At 46.3% G+C, this 10,408-nt stretch overlaps 1 pseudogene; it reads left to right on the top strand.

Moving 5' to 3' along the window:
• The first annotated feature begins 8,767 nt into the window (after positions 1-8,767).
• On the top strand, positions 8,768-9,824 carry LOC142430573 (dual specificity protein phosphatase 7 pseudogene; annotated as a pseudogene).
• The last annotated feature ends 584 nt before the right edge of the window (positions 9,825-10,408 follow it).

Raw genomic sequence — 10,408 nt, 5'->3', positions numbered from 1 at the left:
GAAGACCACAGGCCAGTGGGTGGAAAGACTTGTGGATCCAGTGGCGGTGTAAGCATCTCAGTGCTGGTGGGGGTCTCCACATGGCTCCTCCAGCTCGAGGGCTCTGGCTCTATCAGTGTAGCTCCATGTGGCTTGTCAACAGGGATATCTCCCAGATTCTCTCTGTGTTCTGCCTCCAAATGAGGTCATCAAACTGTGACCTGATTGACAGGCTAAGCTCCACCCTTTCACATGAACAGATAATGAAACTGCCACAAGTAGAAAGCCTAGTCTTTTTCAGGTTGTTCTGCTGGCAGTTTCACATGCTGACTTTGGGTTTAGCAGTCTGAGGCCTAACTAAGTGCACTACCAGGCTCAGTCCTGTCATCATGCATAGCAGCTAGGATTGGGTGCTGATCTTCAGCGAGGCTGAATATTACTGGCTACATCTCATAGGTTAGCCTCTCAGGGATGGTGTGGGTATCTCCATTCGGCATTACACTCAAGATCATTGAGGTTCCTTCTGGCACACCTGGAGACAGATTTTTTTTTTTAACAGTTGAAGAACCTCCCAGTGGGCCCTGTTATTCCTGGGCATTTCCAGAGGACGACTGGCGTCACAGAACAGAGAAACCTCTGCTGCCAGATAGATATCTATCCAGGTGCCCATCCTGGATAGAGTTTCTGTAGACACACCCTGAGATATAGTGGTTCGGCTGGTGTTCCCTCTGCCAGTAAAGCTGATGTGGTGGGCCTAAGAGGAAGTTGTGGAGGCATGTCGGATTGCTGGGCTGGGATCCTGCACCTGACAAATACTAGATACTCTCTGTGGTCCAGAGGCCAGAGATCAGGCAGGCTGCACTGAGGCCGACTTGGATCAACTTGTAGGAAATAAGCTCTGGTGAGGCTGAAGCAGAGGAGAATCCCTGGAGGCCTTGCTCTCACGGTTATGTACTGCATTCATTGTTCTAAACGGTGAACTGAATGTTTCCGGGCTCCAAAAGCAGGCCATTCTTGCCCTGATTTGCACTTGCTGTTGGCAGGGCTGCTCTTCTCTAGGCTGGGCAGTGAGATCGCAGTTTGAATGTTGGTCCTCCAGTGAGTCCCAGTTCTTTTCTCATTTGTAAGCAGGTGACTGACTCCACGTGGCCCATGTTCAATCATAGATCTTTCCTAAGTGGCTTTAAAGCACAGCACTTGAGGAGATTGAGGAGGAGATATATCTTCAGCAGTTTTCAGACCCCATGAACATGTCGACTGGAACATGGTGTTTTTCATTCAATATATGCTACTGCAGCTACTTGAAGTTCTAGCCATCAACGGAAATGTATATCGATTGATCCTTGTGCTCCACATAGCCACTGTGGTTTCCTTGTCCTTTTGGCTGTGGAAGAGTTCTGAGGAAGAATAATGGGTGCTCCTACAAAATATATCCAGTGTTTTGTCACGTGAATGCCAGAAACGTGTTCAAAAGCAGGTGTTCTGCACTGAACCCTCTCTTCGCCCTAACCTTCTAGTGCCAGTACTGCAACACACGCACTTGCACAATTAGGCTTGGGTAACTTTTCCCCTCATAGTTCCATGAACCTTTGGCAATAGCCCCAATCTCATTTTGTGAGTAAATATCACCAGCTTGTTTAGAAACCCTTTCTAAAATAGGTTGTGGGTGGTGCTGCCTTAGGAAGAATGTCACTGCCTTTGACTACTGTGCAAGGGTGCAGCATGTTTCATCTGATACAGGACCCGCTGCTTACTAATGAATCATCACCAAACCCACCTAAACCCACTGCCATCAAGGCAATATTGACTTATAAGGACCCTAACTATATAGTTTTCCTGAGCTAGCATGTCTTTCTGGGTGCTGACGGCCTATTCTTTCTGCCACAGGGTAGATGGTGGGCTTGAATCCCTGACCTTGATCACCTATGGTATGAAAGGATGCAAACACACTGAAATCTGTAGACAAGGTTTCAGCAGTTCTAGAAGAAGAGACAATGTGTGTGTGTGCTGTTTATCCTGCAAACGTGAGGTGTCTTTTCTCCGTGAAAAATCAAAGAACTCCTAAAATTCACTGCCATCAAGTCGATGCTGACTCATCAAGACCCCAGGGCAAGCTAGAACTGCCCCTGTGAGTTTTGGAGGCTGTAATTCTGTAAGGGAGTAGAAAGCCTAGTCTTTCTCCCCTTGCAGAAGATGGTAGTTTGGAATTGCTGACCTTGCAGATAGCAACACATCATGTAAACACTACACAACAAAGCTCCCTAAATATCAAGGAGAATGCACCCCAAATAGAGAGGCTAAGATGATGTGCGTGCTGTGATGTGGCGGGCGTTCATCCACCTAACACACCACTCACCAGGTCGTGATGCATGTGGCGATGAGGCGCCCCTTTTACAAGAGCAAGCTCAGTCTCCGCTCCCTCCCGGGCTGGGCCTTCTCTGCCGGGCCCACTCTCGGTCTCCTGCTCGGCCTTCTCTGCTGGGTCTGGCCCCCGCCCTCTCCAGGCCCCGCCCCCACAACCCAACAAGAAAGGGTCCTTCTCAGTGACGTCACTTCCGCCCGGCACAGGGCAGTAGCCGGCGGCCCACCTTAGTGAGCCTCAGTGTGGTACTTTCGACCCCCAAGCCGCCGCCTCTGGGAGCGCTGCGTCCATCAGACGTTCTCGTGCCCGCACTGCATCCCTCGCGCCTTTGATCGCCGTGACCCCCTGGGACGTTTCCCGCTAAATCCGCCCGTGCCAGTAGCAGGCCTCTGCCTCAGGCCTGGGCACCCCTTATCCCGCTTGGCCTGCTTAGAGCCCCTCCCAGGCCCTGCTCCTCGCCCCAGAAAGGCCCTGCCAGAGGCGGGTCCTGGCCTGGAGTCCGCTCCGTGGGTGTGGGGTCTCGGCCATGAGAAGACCCGGCCCCAGACTGGCCTTTCCTAGAAGGGGAGACCAGTCCCGCGGTCGTCAGTCGCCCCACTGACCACCAAGACCCGGACCGCATGTGCGAGCTTGTGCTCCCGCGGTTTGTCTCCCGACCGCTGCAGACCCTGGGCTGTGGCTTGCCCACTCGGGATGCAGCACCCCACTTGAGGTCTTCTGCCCTGGAAACCTCACCCCAGAGATCGATGTCAAGACTCACCCAGGTTCCTTTAACACCCCTAGGTCTATCTCGGCTCTTAGGGCAGCTTTGGCCCAGAGCTCCTCTGGTGCTGGAAGCAGCATTGGGCTGCTAACCTCCAGGTGTGCAGTTCGAAACCAGCTTGTGGGAAGACGGGTCTTTCTAGGGTTGTAAAGAGTTACAGTCGCCTAAAATCATAGACAGAGGTCTGTCTTGTGCTATAGGGGTGCTATGAGTTGGCATCACCTGGACGGCAGTGAGATTGGGTCTTGGTTTTGAATTTTAGTAATTATTTTGGGGGAGTTTCCCACCATTTTGATTTTGTTTAATTTTCTTGTCCTGTTCTGTACTAATATTTTTTTGTGACACAAGTCCTAAAGAATACCACATTTTGTTGTTTTCACTCATTTTATTCTTCCTAGTGATAAGGACTTTAAATTGGTCATGTGTCAGTTATCACATGGAGTACAGAAGCTCCTCCTGGAACCGAATTGTACCTACACGTATAAAGTAGTATCTCTTTCCTTCTGGTATATCTAACTTAACCATGATTTTTGTCTATATGTGTTTGATTTCACTGTGCATGTACTTTGACCTGTTTTCCCCCTGGATTCTGTCACAGCTTTATTTTTAATAGAAAATAGCACAATATCCAGTAATAGAATTGTTTGAAATGGTAAGATATCTTACTTGGACTTAACTGAGAGTCTCCTTATGAATCATTGCATGGTGGTATTTCCATGTTTCAGAGATGTACCCACCAAGGGTTGTTGATAAAGGCTCAGTTGATGTTCACAGAATTCTTGTTGTCAGCTGCACTCTAGTCCATCTGTTAGCGATGCCCTTTGACCTTAGGGACTCCTTGCTGGGTTTCCAGGCTGTCATCTGTATGTGAAGAATTTCCCAGGTCCTGAGCGCCAGGTGTAGCAGCCGATTGTTGAACCCCCGCACCAGTACGCCTCCTTAGTCATTTAGATATTCCTAAGCTGTAGTATGTTTAGATTTCTTCATGATGGACATGGTGATTTTCACTGAGAATTCTTTTTATCGTTGAATTTCATCATAATTTTATGTGTATTCATAGGCACGATTATGCTATCATTCCTTTTTTCGGTGGCCATGGAATTAATTCCAGCAGAATAGAACTGTTCCATAGGGTTTAATGCACTGTACTCTTAATGGAAGCAGGGGCCAGGCCTTTTCTTCCACAGTAAGGCTGGGTGAGTGGAAACTGCCAGTAGGAAAAGTACATTCCACTTAGGAACCTTCATTTCCCCTGCTCCAAACAAACTCCCATGCCATCAAGTTGATTCTGAATCAGCATTCCTATGTAGAGTTTCTGAGCTTGTAAATCTGCATGGGAGCAGCCAACCTCATCTTTCCCTCACTGAACTGCCAGTGCATTTGATCTGCCAATCCTGAGGTCAGCAGCCAACGTACAGAACTCTTTAAGCCCCTTGGAGTAAACCATACCAAACCTGCCCACTGCCATCAGATCAACTCCAACTCCTGGAGACTGCGTGTATGTCAGCATTCAGCCATGCCGCATACCTCGACGATGAGTCAAACCGACACGTGAACGGAACCGTACATTTTTAAAACATTCTGAAACAACATACCACATGTACTCGAGTATAAACTGAGTTTTTCAGCCCGTTTTTTATGCTGAACAAGCCCCGAGTTTTTTGTGGTAAAATTAGGTGTTTGGACTTATACTCGAGTATATATGGTAATTATGTGCTATCAACTTATACATGAAACTCTGATTCTATATATAAAATTTATAATATTTAACATAATACAACATTTGAGATATTGGGTTTGATAAGGGTCGCTTGATCAGTTTGTTAGTCTCCACTGCATTGTTTGTCTTTACATTTGATGTTTACTTCCTAAGAACTTTGTGACTTTGTTTACGTTTATTACTGAAGTAATACTTTCATGAATGAAACCAATTTACTGGGATTGTCAATTTACAGTCATAGCAAATTGACATGTATCCATAGAGATAGGTATATTAAATAATTCCGAGATTGGAAAGCTTAGAAAAAATGAATGTGGATATATATTTGTCTCAAATAAATGTATATATATATTTGGATCAAAGTCGGCATAACTGGTAGGAGGCAAATGTAAATGGTTTCTGTAATTTTCGTTGAAATTGAAATGCATCAAAATGACATGTTCCATAAACCTGTTAAATTGGTCAGTAGTCACTAAGCACATGGGATAAAGTATACTTCCCTCTCCAGGTTAAATGTTGAGCCCCAGCTCTGCTTTCCCTCTATAACTCGCCCCTTCCTGCCAATCCCATGAATTGCTTAGCCTTTGAGAATGTTCTCTTCTGGGGCCTGTGCATATGAAATGCATTTCTTCATTTTTGGTGTCAAATGTGTAAGTGCATCTTTATAACCCACACCTAATTTTATGGTTTCCTCCTGCAGTGGGCTCTCATTTACCTGGCATATTTGTCTAGTTGTAACACAGGTTCCAACTCTGATTGTGTGGTTTGTCTTTCTGTCATGAGCAGCTTCCACTGTTTGTAACCTAGTATAAACTGTCTGTGTGGATGAGGGGGCTGCCATGGGCCACAAAGGCAGGCCTCTCTCTAGCTTTTAGAGGTGATCTTCCAGGAGCCAGTCCAAAGGCCAGAATTCGGTTGTTTTCATTTGCCTTTAGATCCATTCTAACTCATTGTAGCTACATGTATTCAGGAGAATTTGTTATCTTAGGGATTTCAAAGTTAATGTCTTCTGGAGGGTCCTTGTAGATATGAACTGCCAAGCTTTTGGTTTAGTCCTCAAGCATTGAATCCTGAGCAGCCACCGTCATGTCTTTGGATAGGATAAGGCGTCTTCCTACAGAAACGCACTTTTAAGTATGTCCATTGCACTGTGACCTTGATTATATACTGCTGTAAACAGCAGTGGAGTTGCACATCTCCAACCTGTCCTGGCTTCCCTTTTGCCACTAGGTGGTGGTTAGATGGCCTCCGTGTCCCGTCCTTCTTTATCTATTGTAATATCAACCTTTCCTTCTTCATCAGTCTACTTCTATGCTAAGTTCAATAGTTTGTTCCAAGGGCCACACAGAACTCAACAATTCTTAGGGTTATGGGGTTCTATTAGAGAAGTTAATAGATTACCACAAGTCAGGATCAGCAAGCATTGAGGATAAAACCATTTATCCCCTCAACCAGCAGCCATGTTATCTCTCTCTGGACCTGTCTTTTAGCCATTTGTTCCCTTGGCCTTTGTCTCCATGGGCCAGGAAACCAGCCCACCTCTCAGTCTGTGGCACAGTTCCATGGTCTTGGGCCAGATGAGAAGAAGGTACCCCATTGTTTTGGTGCTGCTCCTCTGTGCCAGCCTCCTGTGCATCTGGCCTTGGCAGCCTCTGCCACTTACAAACTCCTATATACTGATTAATGGCTTTGATGGATGTGTAGTGTACCTGTTAGCCGACCATAAAGCATTGTAAATGACTGATGATGTTTTAAGTCACACCCTTCACTAAAGTAGTCTTAAAGGTACACCCAAGAAAACAGCATGTGGCTTGGTTCATCCCCTCTACTAAGGTTAGGGCGTATCCCCACTTCCATCATGTAACAAAGAACTCCCTCCAAAATGGGATCACAGCCACCCGCATAGAGTGCACAATGATAAGACATCACTTAAGGAATTTTAGCTCAAAACCTCACTGCCTTTCACTTGATATTAACTCATAGAGACCCCTGTAGGACAGCATCAAATCTCCCCTGTGAGTTTCCCAGAGTAGAAGACCTGTCTTTCTCCCAAGAGCAATTGATGGTTCGTAACTACTGACCTTGAGGCTAGCAACCCAATGGATCACCACTGTACCGGCAGAACTCCTGTAGAATTATGCTTAGAATGGCCATAATAAATGATTATATATCATATGCTACCACTTGTAATGGCTGATTGCTGGCCAATTCTGTTTAGTTTAATTAATATTTCTTCCCATCTTATTTTAATGCTTCTTTTAGTTATAAAATCCTTCAATATTACAACTTAAGTCTTGAATTTAAGTCTTCCCTTTTGGTTTTCTAACTACAGGTCTTTGCACATTTCACTTTAGTCTTCTCAAATGGCTTTTTGAAAATTTTCTGTTCAGCTTGCGTACTTCGTCAGTTTTCTATTTGTTTTAGCGATTCTACTTTCAAGACTATGTTTCAGGATTTTCTAGCACCTACTTCCCCCTCTCCCTTATGTTTTAAATTTAATTTTTTTATTACTTCATGTATGATATTTTTGATATCATCCTTTTTGTTTGGTCAAGTTAGGTGCATCAGAGCTATTTTTGAGATGGCCTGTAAATGTGTGGCTTTTTTGGACTTGTTTTAATTATCCTTATCTTCAACCTAATTTTCATTGCGCAATTTTGGTCTATTTCACAGTTGGCCATTGACCTTGTTTTGACTAAATGTATGTGGTTCTCCATTGTCTTTTCACAGAGAAATCCCAGAGGTCTCGGCAATTTGATTTGTGTAGATTTCACATCTAAAGTTGCCATTTGAAAAAAATATTTTCTTTGAAGTAGTCTTTGGCCTTACAAGTTCTGTCATGCATGTCCATCTTACTTTCTATCACCAAGTCTGTTTTCCAATTCCCAATCCTTTTGCATTTAATAGTTGCCTTCCAATCATCAGTAATTATCAATGCATTCAGACTGAAGGACGTGGTAGAATGTAACAATATTTTGTCACTATAGTTAGTCATTAGTGAGTGAATTTGAATAGTGGTGGTATTAGCTTGTCTCCTTTACTAGGTGTGAAGGAGAGCCTGGCACATACAGCACTGTACTTAATGAATTACCTTGATCTTTTTAACCATGTGTGCAGTGTCGTTCCTGAAATAGTAAACTACACTGTCATTCCTGAAATAGTAAATAGTAAGTCATAATGGTAAAGTACAAAGGACTGTTAATCATCTCATAAGAATAAGGAATCCCAAATAAGATTTGATGCATTTGAATTTTGATACTGGTGAAGAATATTGAAATGTCACAGACTGACAAAATACTGTTCAAATCTGTCTTGGAGAAGCATAGCCAGATTGCTCCTTAAAAGCAAGGATGTGAGACATCATTTACCTACTTTGAACGTGCTACTGGGAGGAAGTTGTCCCTTGAACAGGACAGCATGCTTGGTAAAGTAGAGGGACAATGAAAAAGAAAGAAGACCCTAAAGAGGGTTGGCACCATGGCTACAACCGTGGGCTAAAACATAACAATTGCGGACCTGGCGCCGCAGGGCCCGGTGGTGTTTTTGGGGGTTTTTTTGGTCATACATAGGGTTTCTGTAAATCATGGCTGACTGGATGACACCCATCCATAACACTTGTCCAAGTCAAATGACTATCCCAGTCCATTTCAGCTCACTAATGCCTAGAATACCAATACATTCGGTTTCATTTTTGACAACTTCCAAATTTCTTGGAGTTATACTTCCTCTTCCACACTCTAAGTACTAATAGATATGCTTCCCTTCCTATGGAGCCAAGCCCCAGCAGCAAATGAAGCGCCGGAAAGCTTTGCCATGTTGACTCTATTTTGAATGTGCCGCTCCTCCACAGCTGTATTTTTAATGCCTTAAAACTGAAGGGTTTGGGAGGGCCAGGTGGGTGGGCCAACCGGTACGCAGTTCTGCAGGAGGCAGGTGCCCAGAGATGCTGCTGAGGCCCGCGTGGCCCTGGTGCCGTCCCAGGGCAGGGCTACCCAGCACGCGCTCCCCATGGAAAACCAGGGCGCACGTGTCAGCCTGGGGAACGGCAAAGGCGTGCACCTGTACGGGGTCCAAGTCGGCAGCAGGTGCGGGAGCCATGCTTTGCAAGAGCGCCAAGGGGCTGCAGGAGGAGCTTTTCGAGTTGTCGCACATCAAGACGGCCATCAACCTGGCCATCTGGATCTGGTGCTGCGGGGCCTGCGCAAGGGCAACCTGCCCATTCGCTCCATCGTCACCAACCACGCCGATAAGGAGCGCTTCACCCCATGCTGCAAGGCGGCCACCGTGCTGCTCTACCAGGAGGCCGCCACGAGTGGCAGCCCAAGCCCGGTGCCTGTCCTCGAGCATCGGCTCCCAGCCCACCTCGGTGCTGGTTGTAGGCGGCCTGCGCATCAACTTCGACTGCTCTGTCGGAGAGTCCCAGCCGTCCAACCGCAGAGCTGCCCAGCAATGTCACCAAATCGAAGGGAAGCCACGTGCCATCCAGACAGCCGGCTTTCCCCATCCAGATCCTGCCCTACCTCTACCCCGGCTGTGCCAAGGACTCCACCAACCTGGATGTGCTGGGCAAGTATGGCATCAAGTGCATCCTCAACGTTACACCCAACCTGCCCAATGCCTTCATGCAGATTCCCATCTCCGACCACTGGAGCCAGACTTCTCCCAGTTCTTCCCCGAGGCCATCAGCTTCATTGATGAGGCCCACTCCAAGAAGTTCGGGGTCTTGGTGCACTGTCTGGCTGGCATCAGCCGCTCAGTGACAGTGACCATGGCCTACCTGATGCAGAAGATGAACCTCTCGCTGAACGACGCATACGATTTCGTCAAGAGGAAGAAGTCCAACATCTCGCCCAACATCAATTTCATGGGGCAAGCTGGACTCCGAGCTGACGCTAGCTCTGAGCAACCCGTACGACAACCACATGCCCAGCGGGCAGCTCTACTTCTCCACGCGCACCAGCCACCACCTCTTCCCGCTCAACAGGCTGGAGTCCACGTGAAGCGCCCAGGCTGAGAGGGAAGTCCAGCCTGCTCTCTATGGCCGGGCCCACCTGGCCGTTTTTAAAAGACACCCACGGACCTGAGTTTACTCTTCACCCAACAGGTAAATCCAAGCACCGTGGAGCAGAGTGTTCGAGCCCTTCAGATTTACCCCCCTTCATCTTTTTAACAAAAAGTGTTATTTCCAGGATACACCCAACACTGGATAGTATACACCAGTATTTCATCCCTTGATCCTGAGAGAGAGAGAGAGAAAAAGAGAGATAAACGTTCTCATATGGTTGTTCTCTATTTTAAAGAGTATAATTCCTGGTGGTTTTCTGTTTGTCTTTCATGTAAAAGACAAAAACTACGCGCTGACCTTTTCTTGACCTAATGCTTTTTGCACGTATGTGAAACCCCCGTTTCCGCAGTGGGCCCTTCTTTTCTCAGAAGTAAAAGTAAAAGAACTGAACAGAACCTTTCAAAGGGCAGCTTACAAAGACAAAATAAAATTATTATAATGGAGTGTGAAACGGCCTAGAGTGAGAATCCAAAAAGGAAGAATACATATGCTCAGCATACCTAAAACTGAAGTAATTCC

This window comes from Tenrec ecaudatus, chromosome 17 (genome assembly GCF_050624435.1).
Source record: "Tenrec ecaudatus isolate mTenEca1 chromosome 17, mTenEca1.hap1, whole genome shotgun sequence".
NCBI classification, from domain to species: domain Eukaryota; kingdom Metazoa; phylum Chordata; class Mammalia; order Afrosoricida; family Tenrecidae; genus Tenrec; species Tenrec ecaudatus.
This window is presented reverse-complemented; position numbering and strand designations above follow the sequence as displayed.